Raw genomic sequence first — 14,942 nt, forward strand, 5'->3', positions numbered from 1 at the left:
TCTCCCTAAAAGATATGCACAAACTTGTTAGATTTATTCCAAGGGACTTTATATACTTTTTCTACTTTGAATTATACCTTTTAAAAATTGATTTGGGACTGGGGATGTAGCTCAGTAGTAGAGCACTTACCTAGCATGCACAAGGCCCTGGGCTTAATTTTTAGCACTATAAAATGAAATGAAATTAAATATAAAGTAAAATAAAATAAAAATAGCTTCTAAAAAAAACAGTGCTCTTTTGTTTATTACTATATGCCCAATATAGGCCTTGTGGCTAACATGCAGTATGTGCTCAGGAAGTACTTATTAATTCAATGAATGAATAAAAAGACCTAGTAAACTGTTGAGTGATCTAATGAAATATACATAGGGGACTTACTTGTTATTTTCTGCTAGCTTACCACATTAAGGACTTCAGTTTCAGAAGACTTCTATTTAATACTAGTTCTCCAGGAATAATGACTTATTAAATCATTATCTTTTAGATCATCTTAATAGAGGAATAGTTTAATAGCATCTATCCTGTTGTCGGATCTGAGAGTATGGTAATTTTAATGTTGGGGAAGGCAAAACATGCTCTATGACAGCATGAAGACACTAGTTACCTGTAAAGTGTGATAGGGTTTTAATATTTATGTCTTCTCCAAAATTCATGTAGAAACTGTATTAAGAGGTGTGGCCTTGGACTGGGGTTGTAACTCAGTGGTAGAGCGCTTGTCGTGCACATGTGAGGCACTGACTTCAATCCCCAGCACCACGTAAAAATAAATAAAGTAAGGTATTTATCTATCTACAACTTAAAAAAAAAGAGGTGTGGCCTTTAGGAGATAATGAGGTCACATGGGCTCTGCACTCATGAATGGGATCAGGTGCCCTCATAAACAGGTCTGATGAAAGCCAGTGGCACATACCTATAATCCCAGCAACTTGGGAAGCTGAGGCTGGAGGATGGCAAGTTGAATGCCAGCCTGGGCTACATAGACTCTGTCTCAAAATAAAAAATAAAAAGGGCTGGGGATATAGCTCAGTGGTAGAGCATCCCTGAGTTCAATCTCCAATACCAAAACAAAACAAAAAACAGGGCAGGGGGTAGATTTTGATGGAGCAAGTTTGCCTTTTTGGCCCCTTCCATCTCTTCTACCATGTGAGGAAATAAGAGTTCCTTCTCTCTAGAGAATACAGCAAAAAAGTGCCATCTTGGAAGCAAAGAACAGCCTTGAACAGATCCCAATCCTGCGAGAACCTTGATCTTAGTTTTCCCAGCCTCCATAACTATGAAATATTTCTGTATATTTTTTTTCTTCATAAATTACCCAGTCTGTCCAGGTGCAGAAACATATGCCTGTAATCTCAGAGGTTCAGGTGGCTAAGACAGGAGAATTACAAGTTCAAGATGAGCCTGAGCAATTTAGTGAGGCCCTAAGCAATTTAGTGTCTCAAAATAAAAAATTAAAAGGTCTAGGGATGGGGCTGGGGTTGTGGCTCAGTGTAGAGTGCTCACCTGCCACAGTCTGGCTGGGCACAAATCACAAGCCACTCAAGAGGAATAAACTTTATTTCTGAACTTCACCAGCACACTCCACACATGCTCCCCGGGAACTCTCCCAAACGCCACCCACACAGTTCCTCCAGGAACTACCAACCGGAAATCCCTCCTCCGGCACTTCCCCAACCAATGCAAACTCTCCAGTAATCCCCATGAGAACTCCAAAGTAGCGCGAGAACTCCAAAGTAGCGGGGGCGAGGCAGACAGTAAAGGTCTAATATACAATTGAATCAATTCAGCATCATCTTAATGGCTCACCTCTCAACCAATACTATTGGCAAAATGCCAGGGGCCATTCCAACTCGGCTGTGGCCCTCAACATCTCCCCCCTTCTGTTTAATTAAACAACAAGCAATGTGGCTTAGGGACCGTGCCTGTTAGGTTGTCCAATACTACATATGGTTCTTACCCGTCATTGGATAAGCTGACCTCAAGGCATCAGCATCCTGTCTTAGATTGGTACCACTGCAATTGGATCTTACCCGTCACTGACTACCGGTCCAGCATACAGCCATACTTGTGGATAGGCCTTTGCACCAGTGGGGGGGTGAGGTTCTTTGCCTCACCTCTGTTGGCCCCCAAATTTGGCCTTGGTGCCAGTGGCGGGGGGTGAGGTTCTTTGCCTCACCTCTGTTGGCCCCCAAATTTTAGACCATCACTAGCAGAAGGGAGGAGGATTCAGAAATGCCATGACACCAAGCCAATTGATGGCTCCTTTGGAAAAATTGTACCACCAGTGACACCATCAGCAAAGATACTCCAGCACTACCACAATTCGCTGCACCAACAGATAGTTCACAATGCATACAAGTAATACATAGTCCAGGCAAGTTCTGTAAGCAGTTCAAAGCAGAGGAATCCATCAATATGTCCATTTCCTACCAAAGTAAATCGACTACTTGATTGAGCATCACTTGTTGAGTTATTATTCATTGATTCATCAGTTTATACAGTTTACTGTGATAACTATCAAAGAAGCTGTAGTTTGTTTTTATCTTTGTCTTCACCGGCACTGGGATGAAGATAGGAATTCTGGCAATGATGGCTAAAAAAAAAATTATGTAACATTCCAACAGGTACTAAGAAAACAATTTTCTGAACAATTTACATTATCCTGAACAGAATTATTAAATATTGCCACAGTCTGTCTGGGCACAAATCATGAGCCACTGAAGCAGGAACAAACTTTATTTCTGAACTCCACCAGCACACTCCACACACGCTCCCCGGGAACTCTCCCAAACACCATGCGGCTCCTCCAGGAACCACCAACCAGAAATCCCTCCTCTGGAAATCCCTCCTCCAGCACTTCCCCAACCAATGGGAACTCTCCGGGAATCCCCACGAAAACTCCAAAGTAGCGCCAGAACTCCAAAGTAGCAGGCCAAGGTGGACAGTAAAGGTCTAATATACAACCGAATCAATCCAGCATCATCTTAATGGCTTGCCTCTCAACCAATACTATTGGCAAAATGCCAGAGGCCATTCCAACGTGGCTGTGGCCCTCAGCATCTCCCCCCTTCTGTTTAATTAAACAACAAGCAATGTGGCTTAGGGACCATGCCTGTTAGGTTGTCCAATACACATATGGTCCTTACCCGTCATCAGATGAGCTGACCTCAAGGCGTCAGCCTCCTGTCTTAGGTTGGTACCATTGCAATTGGATCTTACCCGTCACTGACTACTGGTCCAGCATACAGCCATACTTGTGGATAGGCCTATGCACCAGTGGGGGGGGAGGGGTGAGGTTCTTTGCCTCACCTCTGTTGGCCCCCAAATTTTAGACCATCACTAGCAGAAGGGAGGAGGATTCAGAAATGCCACGACACCAAGCCAATTGATGGCTCCTTTGGAAAAATTGTACCACCAGTGACACCATCAGCAAAGATACTCCAGCACTACCACAATTCGCTGCACCAACAGATAGTTCACAATGTATACAAGTGATACATAGTCCAGGCAAGTTCTGCAAGCAGTTCAAAGCAGAGGAATCTATCAGTATGTCCATTTCCTCCCCAAGTAAATTGACTCCTTGAATGAGCATCACTTGTTGAGTTATTATTCATTGATGTATCAGTTTATACAGTTTACTGTGATAGCTATCGAAGAAGCTGTAGTTTGTTTTTATCTTTGTCTTCACCGGCACTGGGATGAAGATAGGAATTCTGGCAATGATGCTAAAAAAAATTATGTAACATTCCAACAGGTACTAAGAAAACAATTTTCTGAACAATTTACATTATCCTGAACAGAATTTTAAATATAATGAAAAGGAAAGGTGAAAGTAAACAAACAGATCTGTTAACCTCCTTTGAAAACAATTCTCAACAGCTGTTTACCTAATTTAAATTAAACCATATAAATCATGTGAATAAAAAAAATTTTGGATCCATTTTTCATGAGCGCTCCCCATATATGATATATGACATATGCACATACAGACATACAACACAAAACACAAGTATGCACACATAACATACAACACATAAGACAATAGTAGAGGTCTTGTAGCTTTACACAGGTGAAATCTCCATTGCAATGTTTAAAAACTCCACAGTCAAAAAATAAAACTGATCAGAAAAACATTAGCCTAGGTCTGTATGAGCTCAAAAAATAAAATAGAACTTTATGATGTGGGAAAGGGCAATAATAAAATAGACATTGAAAAAAGACATCCTGGTTACCACCTGAGTTTGACTCTTTTTTGGATATCCCATCCTTTTTCCTGTAACTTGCATAATGGGTCTGAAGGTATTCCCACAAGCAAGCCCCAAGGTTTTTATATTTGAAATAGGCTTTAATGGTGTTCATTATTCATTAGCCTCCAGGTGTGGGAGAACCACTGTTGCAGATGTAAGAATAGCCAAGCTGGAACTCTGGATATCAGCTGTTATGGATTTCAGTCACATCATCTTCTTTTTGGTCTGTAGAAATCGCTTTGGTTAGTCTCTCTGGAATCCAAATCGGCTGCTGTTCTCCCTGTGGAAACACACAAACAGAACTCCGACTCCAGACAATCACTGGGTCAGGACCTTTCCATTGTCCTATTAGAATATCCATCCAAAGTACCTTAGGCTTATGTACATTTTTTGGATACATATGCCTTTTTGCAGCACTAAGCCCTGATGAATCCAAATTTAAAAAGTTTAGAGTAAAAAGTGTTATTTTAAGTTTGTCTTTGGGGGATATATACCCCTTTCCAATTCCCTCTTTTTGCTTTAATAAGTACATTTTAATAGTTTGATGAGCTCTTTCAACTATGCCTTGTTCCTGTGGATTGTATGGGATTCCTGTTATATAAGTAATGCCAAATAATGAGCAAAATTGTTTAAAAGAGGTAGAAGTATAACCAGGACCATTATCTGTTTTTAACTGTTTTGGAACGCCCACAGTGGCAAAATTTTGTAAGCAATGAGCTATAATATCTTTAGTTTTTTTCTCTGGCATGAAGGGAACCCATTAAAAATCCGGAAGAAGTATCAACTGTAACATGCAAATATTTTAATTTTCCAAATTCTGGCAAGTGTGTGACGTCCATCTGCCAAATATGGTTAGGTATCAGTCCTCTAGGATTGACTCCAAGATTAACTTGTGGTAAAAAGGTCACACAATTTTGACATTGTTTTATTATTTGTCTAGCTTGTTCCTTAGTTATTTTAAAATGCTTTTGTAAAGTATTAGCATTGACATGGAACCTTTTATGAAAAATTATAGCTTCTTCTATTGTAGAGAAAATATGTATGTCATGTGTAGTTTTATCTGCTAAATCATTGCCCAAACTAAGGGCTCCAGGCAATCCTGTATGTGCCCTGATATGTCCTATAAAAAATGGATCTTTTCTGTCCCAGATTAGACTTTGTATAGTGGAAAACAAAGAGAAAACAGTAGAGGAAGGGGAAATCCTACCAGCATCTTCAATAGCATTAACTATATACTGACTATCAGAAAATAAATTAAATACAGAATCTTTAAACATCACAAAAGCTTGTAATACTGCATTAAGCTCTACATTTTGAGCTGATTGTTTGGGTACTAAAAATGTAAAAGTTTGATCAGGTGTAACTACTGCTGCTGTACCATTATTTGACCCATCAGTGAATATATTTGGAGCATTCATGATAGGTGTTTTTCTTGTCATTTTTGGAAAAACTACAGGATGCGATGACCAAAAAGACAACAAAGGATTAGATGGTAAGTGATTATCAAATGAAACATTAGATTTACACATGATTATTGCCCAAGTATTTAACTCATTAGCTAACTCATCAATTTGATCCATAGTATATGGAGTAATAATTTTATTGGGAGAAATTCCAAACACTCCCTTTGCTGCTTTTATTCCTTTGAGTATCAATTGTCCTACAGCCTCAGGATACCTAGTAAGAATAGTATTAGGAGAATAAGATAAATGTATCCATAATAATGAACCTTCTTGCCAAAATACTCCTGTAGGAATATTTTTTGTTGGTAGTACAATAAATAATAAAGGCAAACTTATATCAATTCTATCCAAATGCATATTTTCCATATATGTTTCAATGATTTTTAATGCCTTTCTTGCTTCAGGTGTTAACATTTGGGGTGAATTTGGATCTGATGGACCTTTTAGGATATCAAATAAAGGTCCCAACTCTCCTGTTGGTATGCCTAGATAAGGCCTTATCCAATTTATGTCTCCTAATAACTTTTGAAAGTCGTTAAGTGATTTGAGTTGATCTATTCGTATTTGAATTTTTGGTGGACGGACCATGGTTGAGGATAATAGAACTCCTAAATAATTAATTGGAAAATTTAATTGTACTTTATCTATTGCTATCTCTACATTGTAATTTTTTTAATAAATTTGTAAGTGTGGCATAACATTCTAGCAATGTGCTTTTATCTTTATGTGCTAATAATACATCATCCATATAGTAAAATATTTGTAGTTCAGGATTTTGATTTCTAAGTGGCTGGATTGCTTTGTTAACATAAATTTGACACATAGTTGGGCTGTTAGCCATCCCTTGAGGGAGTACTTTCCATTCATATCTCTGATCAGGACCTTCATGATTCAGTGCAGGGATAGTAAATGCAAAACTTGGACTATCCTCAGGATGAATTTGAATTGAAAAAAAAAACAATCTTTAATATCTATAGCTAAAACATGCCAGGTTTTTGGCAAAGCAGACAATTGAGGAACCCCTGATTGAGCAGGTCCCATAATAACCATCTCATTATTAATGGCTCTTAAATCTTGCAATAATCTCCATTTATCAGATTTCTTTTTAATGACAAAAATGGGAGTATTATAGGGAGATATGGAAGGTTGTATATGTCCCTCTGCTAATTGTTGTTTGACCAGGTCATTGGCTACTTGTATATTTTCTTTAGTCAGGGGTTACTGAGGAACCCATACTGGTCTTTCTGATTTCCAAGTAATTTTTATTGTATCAGTGACCCTTTCTGAAAACCCCATCCATGTCTATCTATTCCTTGATCTATTTGAATTGGTGCTGCTATACCTTGTTCTTGTTCTCCTAATCTTTTTTCTTTCCTAAAACCTTGTCTAGCCCTAATAGTGGGCACATTTGGATTGATGTTATTTGTTAATGTCAAACCTAATTGATCTAGGATATCTCGTCCCCATAAATTTATAGGAAGATGATCCAATACATATGGCTGTATAGTTCCTTCACATCCTTCAGGATCCTTCCAATCTAATACCATTGCACTTCTATGGGGATTAGTCACCACTCCTAGGCCTCGAAGCGTTTGAGTGGCTTGTTGTAATGGCCAATGTTTCAGCCATTCTTGATGAGATATGATGCTAAGGTCTGCACCTGTATCCACTAGCCCATTAAATTCATATCCTTGAATGTTTAGTTTTAGCATTGGGTGAGAATCTAAATTTAAAGACAGCATAGCCCAATCTACACCTTTGGAGCCTAATCCCTTGGAACCTCTTTCTATAGTACTACTGGAAAATTTATCATGCAGGCTGGGTATTATTAATAACTGTGCTATTCTATCTCCTGGTGAAATTACTGATATACCCCTTGGAGAACTGGCTATAATTTTTATTTCACCTTCATAATCGGGATCAATTACCCCAGGACTTATCATAAGTCCTTTTAGAGTAGAAGAACTGCATCCCAATAATATGCCTACTGTTCCTTGGGGAAGAGGCCCTTTTACCGGCTGTGGGAATGATTTGAACTCCCATCTCTGGAGTTAGTACTGCTCTGGTGGAGGCACAGATGTCCAATCCTGCACTTCCTCTGGTTTGTCTGATGAGAGATCTAATGGACAATGTGTCCTGGGCACTACCCTGATGATGTCACTGGGTTCCTCCATGGTGTTGCTGGGTTCCTCCAGTGCCCCGTATATTTGTGGTTGTGGGCCCCGGAGCATTGAGCCCCCCTGTCCATTTTTTGGCAATGGAGCCCGATGCTTTTCTCCACGATATCATGGGTAAACACCTGGTCCTTGTCCGTTTTTTGATAATGGAGTACCCTCTATGGTGGTTTGAGAACGGCATTCATTAGCCCAATGTCTCCCTTTACGGCATCGTGGGCAAATACCCGGTATTGTACTCCTTTGATACCTAGCTTTGTTAAACCCTCCTCCTATGGGGCAACTCCTTTTAAAATGTCCTCTTTGTTCACAATTGTAGCATGTTTTTGGCCTGGCATCTAAAGCCTGTTGTACTACAGCTGCCAAGACTTGCCCTTGTTCATTAATGTCTCTACATAATTTAATATATGTGTTTAAATCTCCATGTTTCCATGGTCTAATGGCCTTCTTGCACCATCTGTTTGCTTGCTCAAAGGCTAGCTGTTTAATTAATGGCATTGCTTGTTCTGTGTCCCCAAAAACTCTGGTAGCTGTTTGAATAAGCCTATCTACAAATTCAGCATAAGGTTCATTAGCTCCTTGTATTATCTTAGATAATTGACCTTGTAAATCTCCGTGTCCTTGTAAAGTCTTCCATGCCCTAACTGCATCTGCAGCAATTTGTGAATATATAGCAGGATCATATTCAATTTGTTGCCGTTGACCCTCATAAGGTACTTTTCCTAACAACATATCTAAATTTCTTTGAGGGTAACCGGCTGCTGCATTTCGCCTAGCCGTCTCCATGCAAAATTCCTCATTGGCAACCTTCCATAACAAATATTGTCCTCCATTTAGCACAGATTTACACATGCTAGCCCAGTCTGCTGGCGTCATGTCCAACTTGGTAATGGATTCGACCATGCTTACAGTGAAGGGTGCTTGGGGACTATAGGTTGTTACAGCCTCCTTTAACTGCTTCACTGTTTTGAAATCTAAAGCATGGTGAATTCGCTGCCCTCCTGCCTGCTCAAGTACAGGGCATGCTAATCTTTGAGGTCCTGTCTCAGGATCCCATCTATCAACTACAGGGGTTGAGGGCCACTCAGCTGTCTCCATAGGTGGAGCTGTTGGTTGAATTACACCCTCTGGTGATAGAACGGTGTTAGTAGCAGCCTCCTGTTGTAGCTTTTTCCCTAATAGCCCCTTTTCCTTTAAATTTTCTTCCTCTGACTAGCTCGAGAGACCTTCTCTTTTACTTGATCTAAAATGTCTTTCTCCATGGTCTGGACCTCTAACAATTTACTTAACACTCTTTCAGTTTGTTTTTTACTAATTTCTAATCTACTATAAAGATAACGCAACCCAACAAGATAATACAAAACAAAACCGAAACAGAATGGAACAAAAAATCGTTGTATCAGTTTTCCTATTTTCTTGAAATGTATTTTCGTGGTCTATCTCTATCTCTTCCTCAGGGCCGAACAACTTCAAACCTTGAGCCAACCATTTTTCCCAGTTTGCCTGAGAATGTTCTAGGGATAGGCAGCTTGAAACAAAAACAAAACAAATCAAAACAAGAACACATTGTTTTTTGAAATGATCACCCATTCTCTCGCCTTCCCTCAGGGACGAGCAATTTACCTTACCTCCGAGCTTCAGGTGTTCCCCGCACGGGCCACCAATTGTCGCAGTCTGGCTGGGTACAAATCACTAGCCACTCAAGAGGAACAAACTTTATTTCTGAACTCCACCAGCACACTCCACACACGCTCCCCAGGAACTCTCCCGAACGCCACCCATGCGGCTCCTCCAGGAACCATCAACCGGAAATCCCTCCTTCGGCACTTCCCCAACCAATGCAAACTCTCCAGGAATCCCCGCGAGAACTCCAAAGTAGCGCCAGAACTCCAAAGTAGCGGGCCGAGGCGGACAGTAAAGGTCTAATATATAATTGAATCAATTCAGCATCATCTTAATGGCTCGCCTCTCAACCAATACTATTGGCAAAATGCCAGGGGCCATTCCGACTCGGCTGTGGCCCTCAACACTCACCTAGCATGCATGAGGCACTGGGTTCAATCCTCAGCACCACATGAATATAAAATGAAGATATTGTGTCCACCTGAAACTAAAAAATAAATATTTAAATTTAAAAAAGGGCTGGAGGGGCTGGGGTTGTGGCTCAGCAGTAGAGCGCTCACCTAGCATGTGTGAGGTCCTGGGTTTGCTCCTCAGCACCATATAAAAATAAATAAATACAATGAAGGTATTGTGTCAAACTACAACTAAAAAAAAGAAAGAAATTATATATATAATTTCTTTTCTTTATATATATGGATGAGGATATAGCTCAGTGGTTAATTACCCTGGGCTAAATTCCCAGTAGTAATAAACAAACAAATGAACAAATAAAAATAAAATACCCAGTCTCAGGTATTTTTGAATAGCAGCACAATTGGACAAAAATAGTATCCTTTGCAAAGGGGAATAGATGAAGGAAGGGAAAAAGAAGCAACCCTGATCCTAGTTGTCAGGAAATATTATGCAGATATGATCTGTTGAGAATGAGCAAGTTTTTCTTTTTTTATTTGTTCTAATTAGTTATTATGACAACAGAATGCATTTTGACATATCATACATAAATGGAGTATAACTTCTCATTCTTCTGGTTGTACCTGATGTAGAATCCCACTGTTCATATAACCAAACGTACATAGCATAATAATGTCCACTTCTTCCTACTATCCTTCTTACCCCTATACCCCCTCCCCTCCCTTCACTCCCCTCTGCCTAATCCAAAGTACCTCTATTTTTCCATGCCCCACCCCCTTATTTTGAATTAGCATCCACCTATCAGAGAAAACATTTGGTCTTTGGTTTTTTTGGAATTGACTTATTTTGCTGAGCATGATATTCTCCAGCTCCATCCATTTACCTGCAAATGCCATAATTTCATTCTTATTTAGGGCTGAGTAATATTCATTGTGTATATATACCACATTTTCTTTATCCATTCATCTGTTGTAGGGCATCTAGGTTGCTTCCATAGTTTGGCTATTGTAAGTTGAACTGCTGTAAACATTGATGTGGTAGTGTCACTGTCATATGCAGATTTTAAGTCCTTTGGGTATAAATTGAGGAGTGGGATAGCTGGATCAAATGGTGTTTCCATTCCGAGTTTTCTGAGGAATCACCATACTGCTTTCAATAATGGTTGCACCAATTTGCAGTCCCACGAGTAATGTATGAGTGTACCTTTTCCCCCTAAAATAGCCTAAAACAAAAACAAAAAAACAAAAACAATAACAACAAAAAACCTAACACTTATTGTTGCTTGTATTTTTGATAATTGCCATTCTGACTGGAGTGAGATGAAATCTTAAGAGTAGTTTTGATTTGCATTTCTCTAATTGCTAGAGATGTTGAATGTTTTTTTCATATATTTGTTGATCATTCATATTTCTTCTTCTGTGAAGTGTCTGTTCAGTTCCTTAGCCTATTTATATACTGGGTTATTTGTTGTTGTTGTTTTGTGTGTGTGTTGGGTTTTTTGAGTTCTTTATATATTGTAGAGATTAGTGCTCTAGCTGAGGTGCATATGGTAAAGATTTTTCTCCCATTCTTTAGGCTCTCTCTTCATGTTATTGTTTCCTTTGCTGGGAAGAAGCTTTTTAGTTTGAATCCTCAATTTATTGATTCTTCATTTTACTTCTTGTGCTTTAGTAGTCTTGTTAAGGAAATCAGTTCCTAAGCCAACATGGTAAAGATTTGGACTTACTTTTTACTCTATTAGGTGCATGGTCTCTGTTCTAGTGCCTAAGTCTCTGATCCACTTTGAGTTGTTTTGTGCACAGTGAGATATAGAGGTTTAATTTCATTTTGTTACATATGGATTTCTAGTTTTCCCAGCACCATTTGTTGAAAAGGCTATCTTTTCTCCAGTGTGTGTTTTTGGCACCTTTGTCTAATATGAGATAATTGTATTTATGGATTTGTCTGCGTGTCTTCTTTTCTGTACTATCAGTCTATGTGTCTGTTTTGGTACCAATACCATGCTGTTTTTGTTACTATGGCTCTGTAGTATAGTTTAAGTTCTGGTATTGTGATGCCTCCTGCTTCACTTTTCTTGCTAAGGATTGCTTTGGCTAGTCTGGGTCTCTAATTTTTTCAAATGAATTTCATGATTGCTTTCTCTATTTCTATGAAGAATAGCATTTGAATTTTAATAGGAATTGCATTAAATCAGTATAATACCTTTGGTAATATGGCCATTTGGACAATATTAATTCTACCTATCCAAGAGCATGGGAAATTTTTGCATCTTCTAAGATCTTCTTCAGGGCTGGGGATGTGGCTCAAGCAGTAGCACGCTCGCCTGGCATGCGTGCGGCCCGGGTTCGATCCTCAGCACCACATACAAAGATGTTGTATCTGCCAAAAACTAAAAAAAATAAATAAATAAATATTAAAATTCTCTCTCTCTCTCTCTCTAAAAAAAAAAAAAAAAGATCTTCTTCAATTTCTTTCTTTAGTGTTCTGTAGTTTTCATTGTAGAGGTCTTTGCCTCTTGATTCCCAAGGTTTTTTTTTTGTTGTTATTGTTTTTGTTTTTCTTTTAGGCTATTTTGAATGGGGTAGTTTTCCTAATTTCTTTTTCATTGAGTTCATCACTGATGCATAGGGATGCATTTGATTTATGGGTGTTGATTTTATTATATCCTGCTACTTTGCTGAATTCATTTATTAGTTCTAAAAGTTTTCTGGTAGAATTTTTTGGATCCTCTGAATATAGAATCATGTCATCAGCAAATAGTGATAGTTTTGAGTTCTTCTTTCCCTTTTTGTATCCCTTTAATTTCTTTCATCTAATTGCACTAGCTAGAGTTTCCAGGACTATGTTGAATTAAAGTGGTGATAGAGGCATCCCTGTCTTGTTCCAGTTTTTAGAGGGAATGCTTTCAATTTTTCTCCATTTAGAATGATGTTGGCCTTTGGGTATAGTATAGATAACTTTTACAATGTTGAGGTATATACCTACTACCTCTAGTTTTTCTAGTATCTTGAACATGAAGCAGTACTCTATTTTGTCAAATTCTTTTTCTGTATCTATTGAGATGATCATATTATTCTTGTCTTTAAGCCTATTGATGTGATGAATTACATTTATTGATTTCTGTAAGTTGAACCAACATTGCATACATGGAACTGAACCCCACTTGATAGTTGTGCACTATTTTTTAAATATATTTTTGTATGCAATTTGCCAGAATTTCATTGAGAATTTTTACATCTGTGTTCTTCAGGGATATTGGTCTGAAGTTTTCTTTCCTTGATGTGACTTTGTCTAGTTTTGGTATCAGGGTGATGCTAGCCTCATAGAATGAGTTTGGAAGGGTTCCCTCCTTTTCCATATCATGGAATAATTTTAGGAGTATTGATGTTAATTCTTCTTTGAAGGTCTTGTAGAACTCAGCTGAGAGTCCATCCTTTTCTTAGTTGGTAGGTTTTTGATGGCATCTTCTGTTTTATTGTTTGAAATTGTTTAAATTGTGTATGTCGTCTTGATTCAGTCTGGGTATATGTTTCTAGAAATTTGTTGATGTCTTTGAGATTTTCTCTTATTGGAATATAAATTTTCAAAATAGTTTCTAATTATCTTCTATATTTCAGTAGTATCTATTGTGATATTTCCTTTTTCATTATGAATTTTAGTAATTTGAGTTTTTGTTCTTTCTTTTGAATTGTTTCTTTTGTTTCAATTTCATTGATTTCAGCTTTGATTTTAATTATTTCCTGTTTTGTACTTCTTTTAGGGTTGATTTGTTCTTTTTCTAGAGCTTTGAGATGTAATGTGAGGTCATTTATTCATTGACTTTCTATTATTTTAATGAATGAGCTCAATGCAATGAATTTTCCTCTTAGCACTGTCTTCATAATGCCCCAGAGATTTTGATATGTTGTATTGGTATTCTCATTTACTTCTAAGTATTTTTTTTATTTCATCGGCTATCCATTGGTTATTTGCTTTTTTTGTAGTTGCTTTGTGGGGTTTTAATTTTCAATATAAAACTTTATATGTAATGAAAAAATAGATACATACACCTCAATATTGAAAAATAAGTACTATTATTTTTAACTACTGTTCTTTTAGATTCAGTTTTTAAGTGATACAGAGATAATGCAAATATTTGATTTAGATAACAGCTGATTCAAAGTCATCTTAGCCTGGCACAGTGGTGCACGATTATGATCTGAGGCAGGAGGATTATAGGTTTGAAGCCAGCCTCAGCAACTTACAGTTAGGCTGTAAGCAACCTAGTAAGACCCTGTCTCAAAATTAAAAATAAAAAGGATTGGGGATGTGGCTCAGTGAGTTAAGCATTCTTGGATTCAATCCCTAGTACCAAAAACAAAAAACAAAACAAAACAAAACAAAAACCAACAGTCATCTTGTATATCCACTAAGAAAGACAGAGGAATAACATGAAGGAAGTAGTAAAGGCCTCCCATTACATGGACATGATTACATCTCAGGCAGCTCTTGCAGAAGCTGGGAACTTGGAAAAGCAGCTCCCCATAAGTGAGCGATAGGACTCTTGGTACTGCTGCCAACTTACCCTTGAAGAAAAACAGGGAAAAGCATTTTTCAAATTAATCAGATTTCAGAGGTTTTAGGCAAGGATTTAAATAAGACCACAAAGGGCTTTAAGCTCATAACTACTTGACCAAACCATTTCTTTCGCAGCCTCCTCCAGAACCACCTTGATTATGATCTCTCTATCCTCTCAACATCCTTCCAAAATGTTATCATCACCACCACTCTTCAGCTAAAATGTCTAAGATGTCAACAGATCATCCCTTTTGTTCAGAATGAACATTCAATTCTCTTTATTCAACAAACCCTCAATATGCCAGAACCTGTGGAGAATCTGGGAATTGACAGAAAAATAATATACCCTTCCCTGGCCTTCAGGAGTTCACCTCTTGGGATGGCAGAAACAAACATAACTGGCTGGGTCATGTGACACTTTGTTTCTTCAAAGATATCTTCACAGCCTCCCATAACACAATGTAGCTGC

At 38.2% G+C, this 14,942-nt stretch overlaps 1 long non-coding RNA gene across 2 annotated transcripts in view; it reads left to right on the forward strand.

Moving 5' to 3' along the window:
- Positions 1-14,942, forward strand: part of LOC131424419 (uncharacterized) — a 116,382-nt gene that overhangs the window by 25,832 nt on the left and 75,608 nt on the right. Inside the window, exon 2 of one of the 2 annotated variants that reach the window (XR_009227379.1) lies at positions 4,477-7,188. The exons of the other annotated variant lie outside the window; for it this stretch is intronic. This is a non-coding gene — a long non-coding RNA (uncharacterized LOC131424419). Of the gene's footprint in view, positions 1-4,476; positions 7,189-14,942 lie in introns of those variants that run through there. 2 annotated transcript variants of the gene reach the window in all.

This window comes from Marmota monax, unplaced genomic scaffold, assembly GCF_021218885.2.
Source record: "Marmota monax isolate L192 unplaced genomic scaffold, Marmota_monax_Labrador192_F-V1.1 WCK01_AAM20220418_F8-fsc00023, whole genome shotgun sequence".
NCBI lineage: Eukaryota > Metazoa > Chordata > Mammalia > Rodentia > Sciuridae > Marmota > Marmota monax.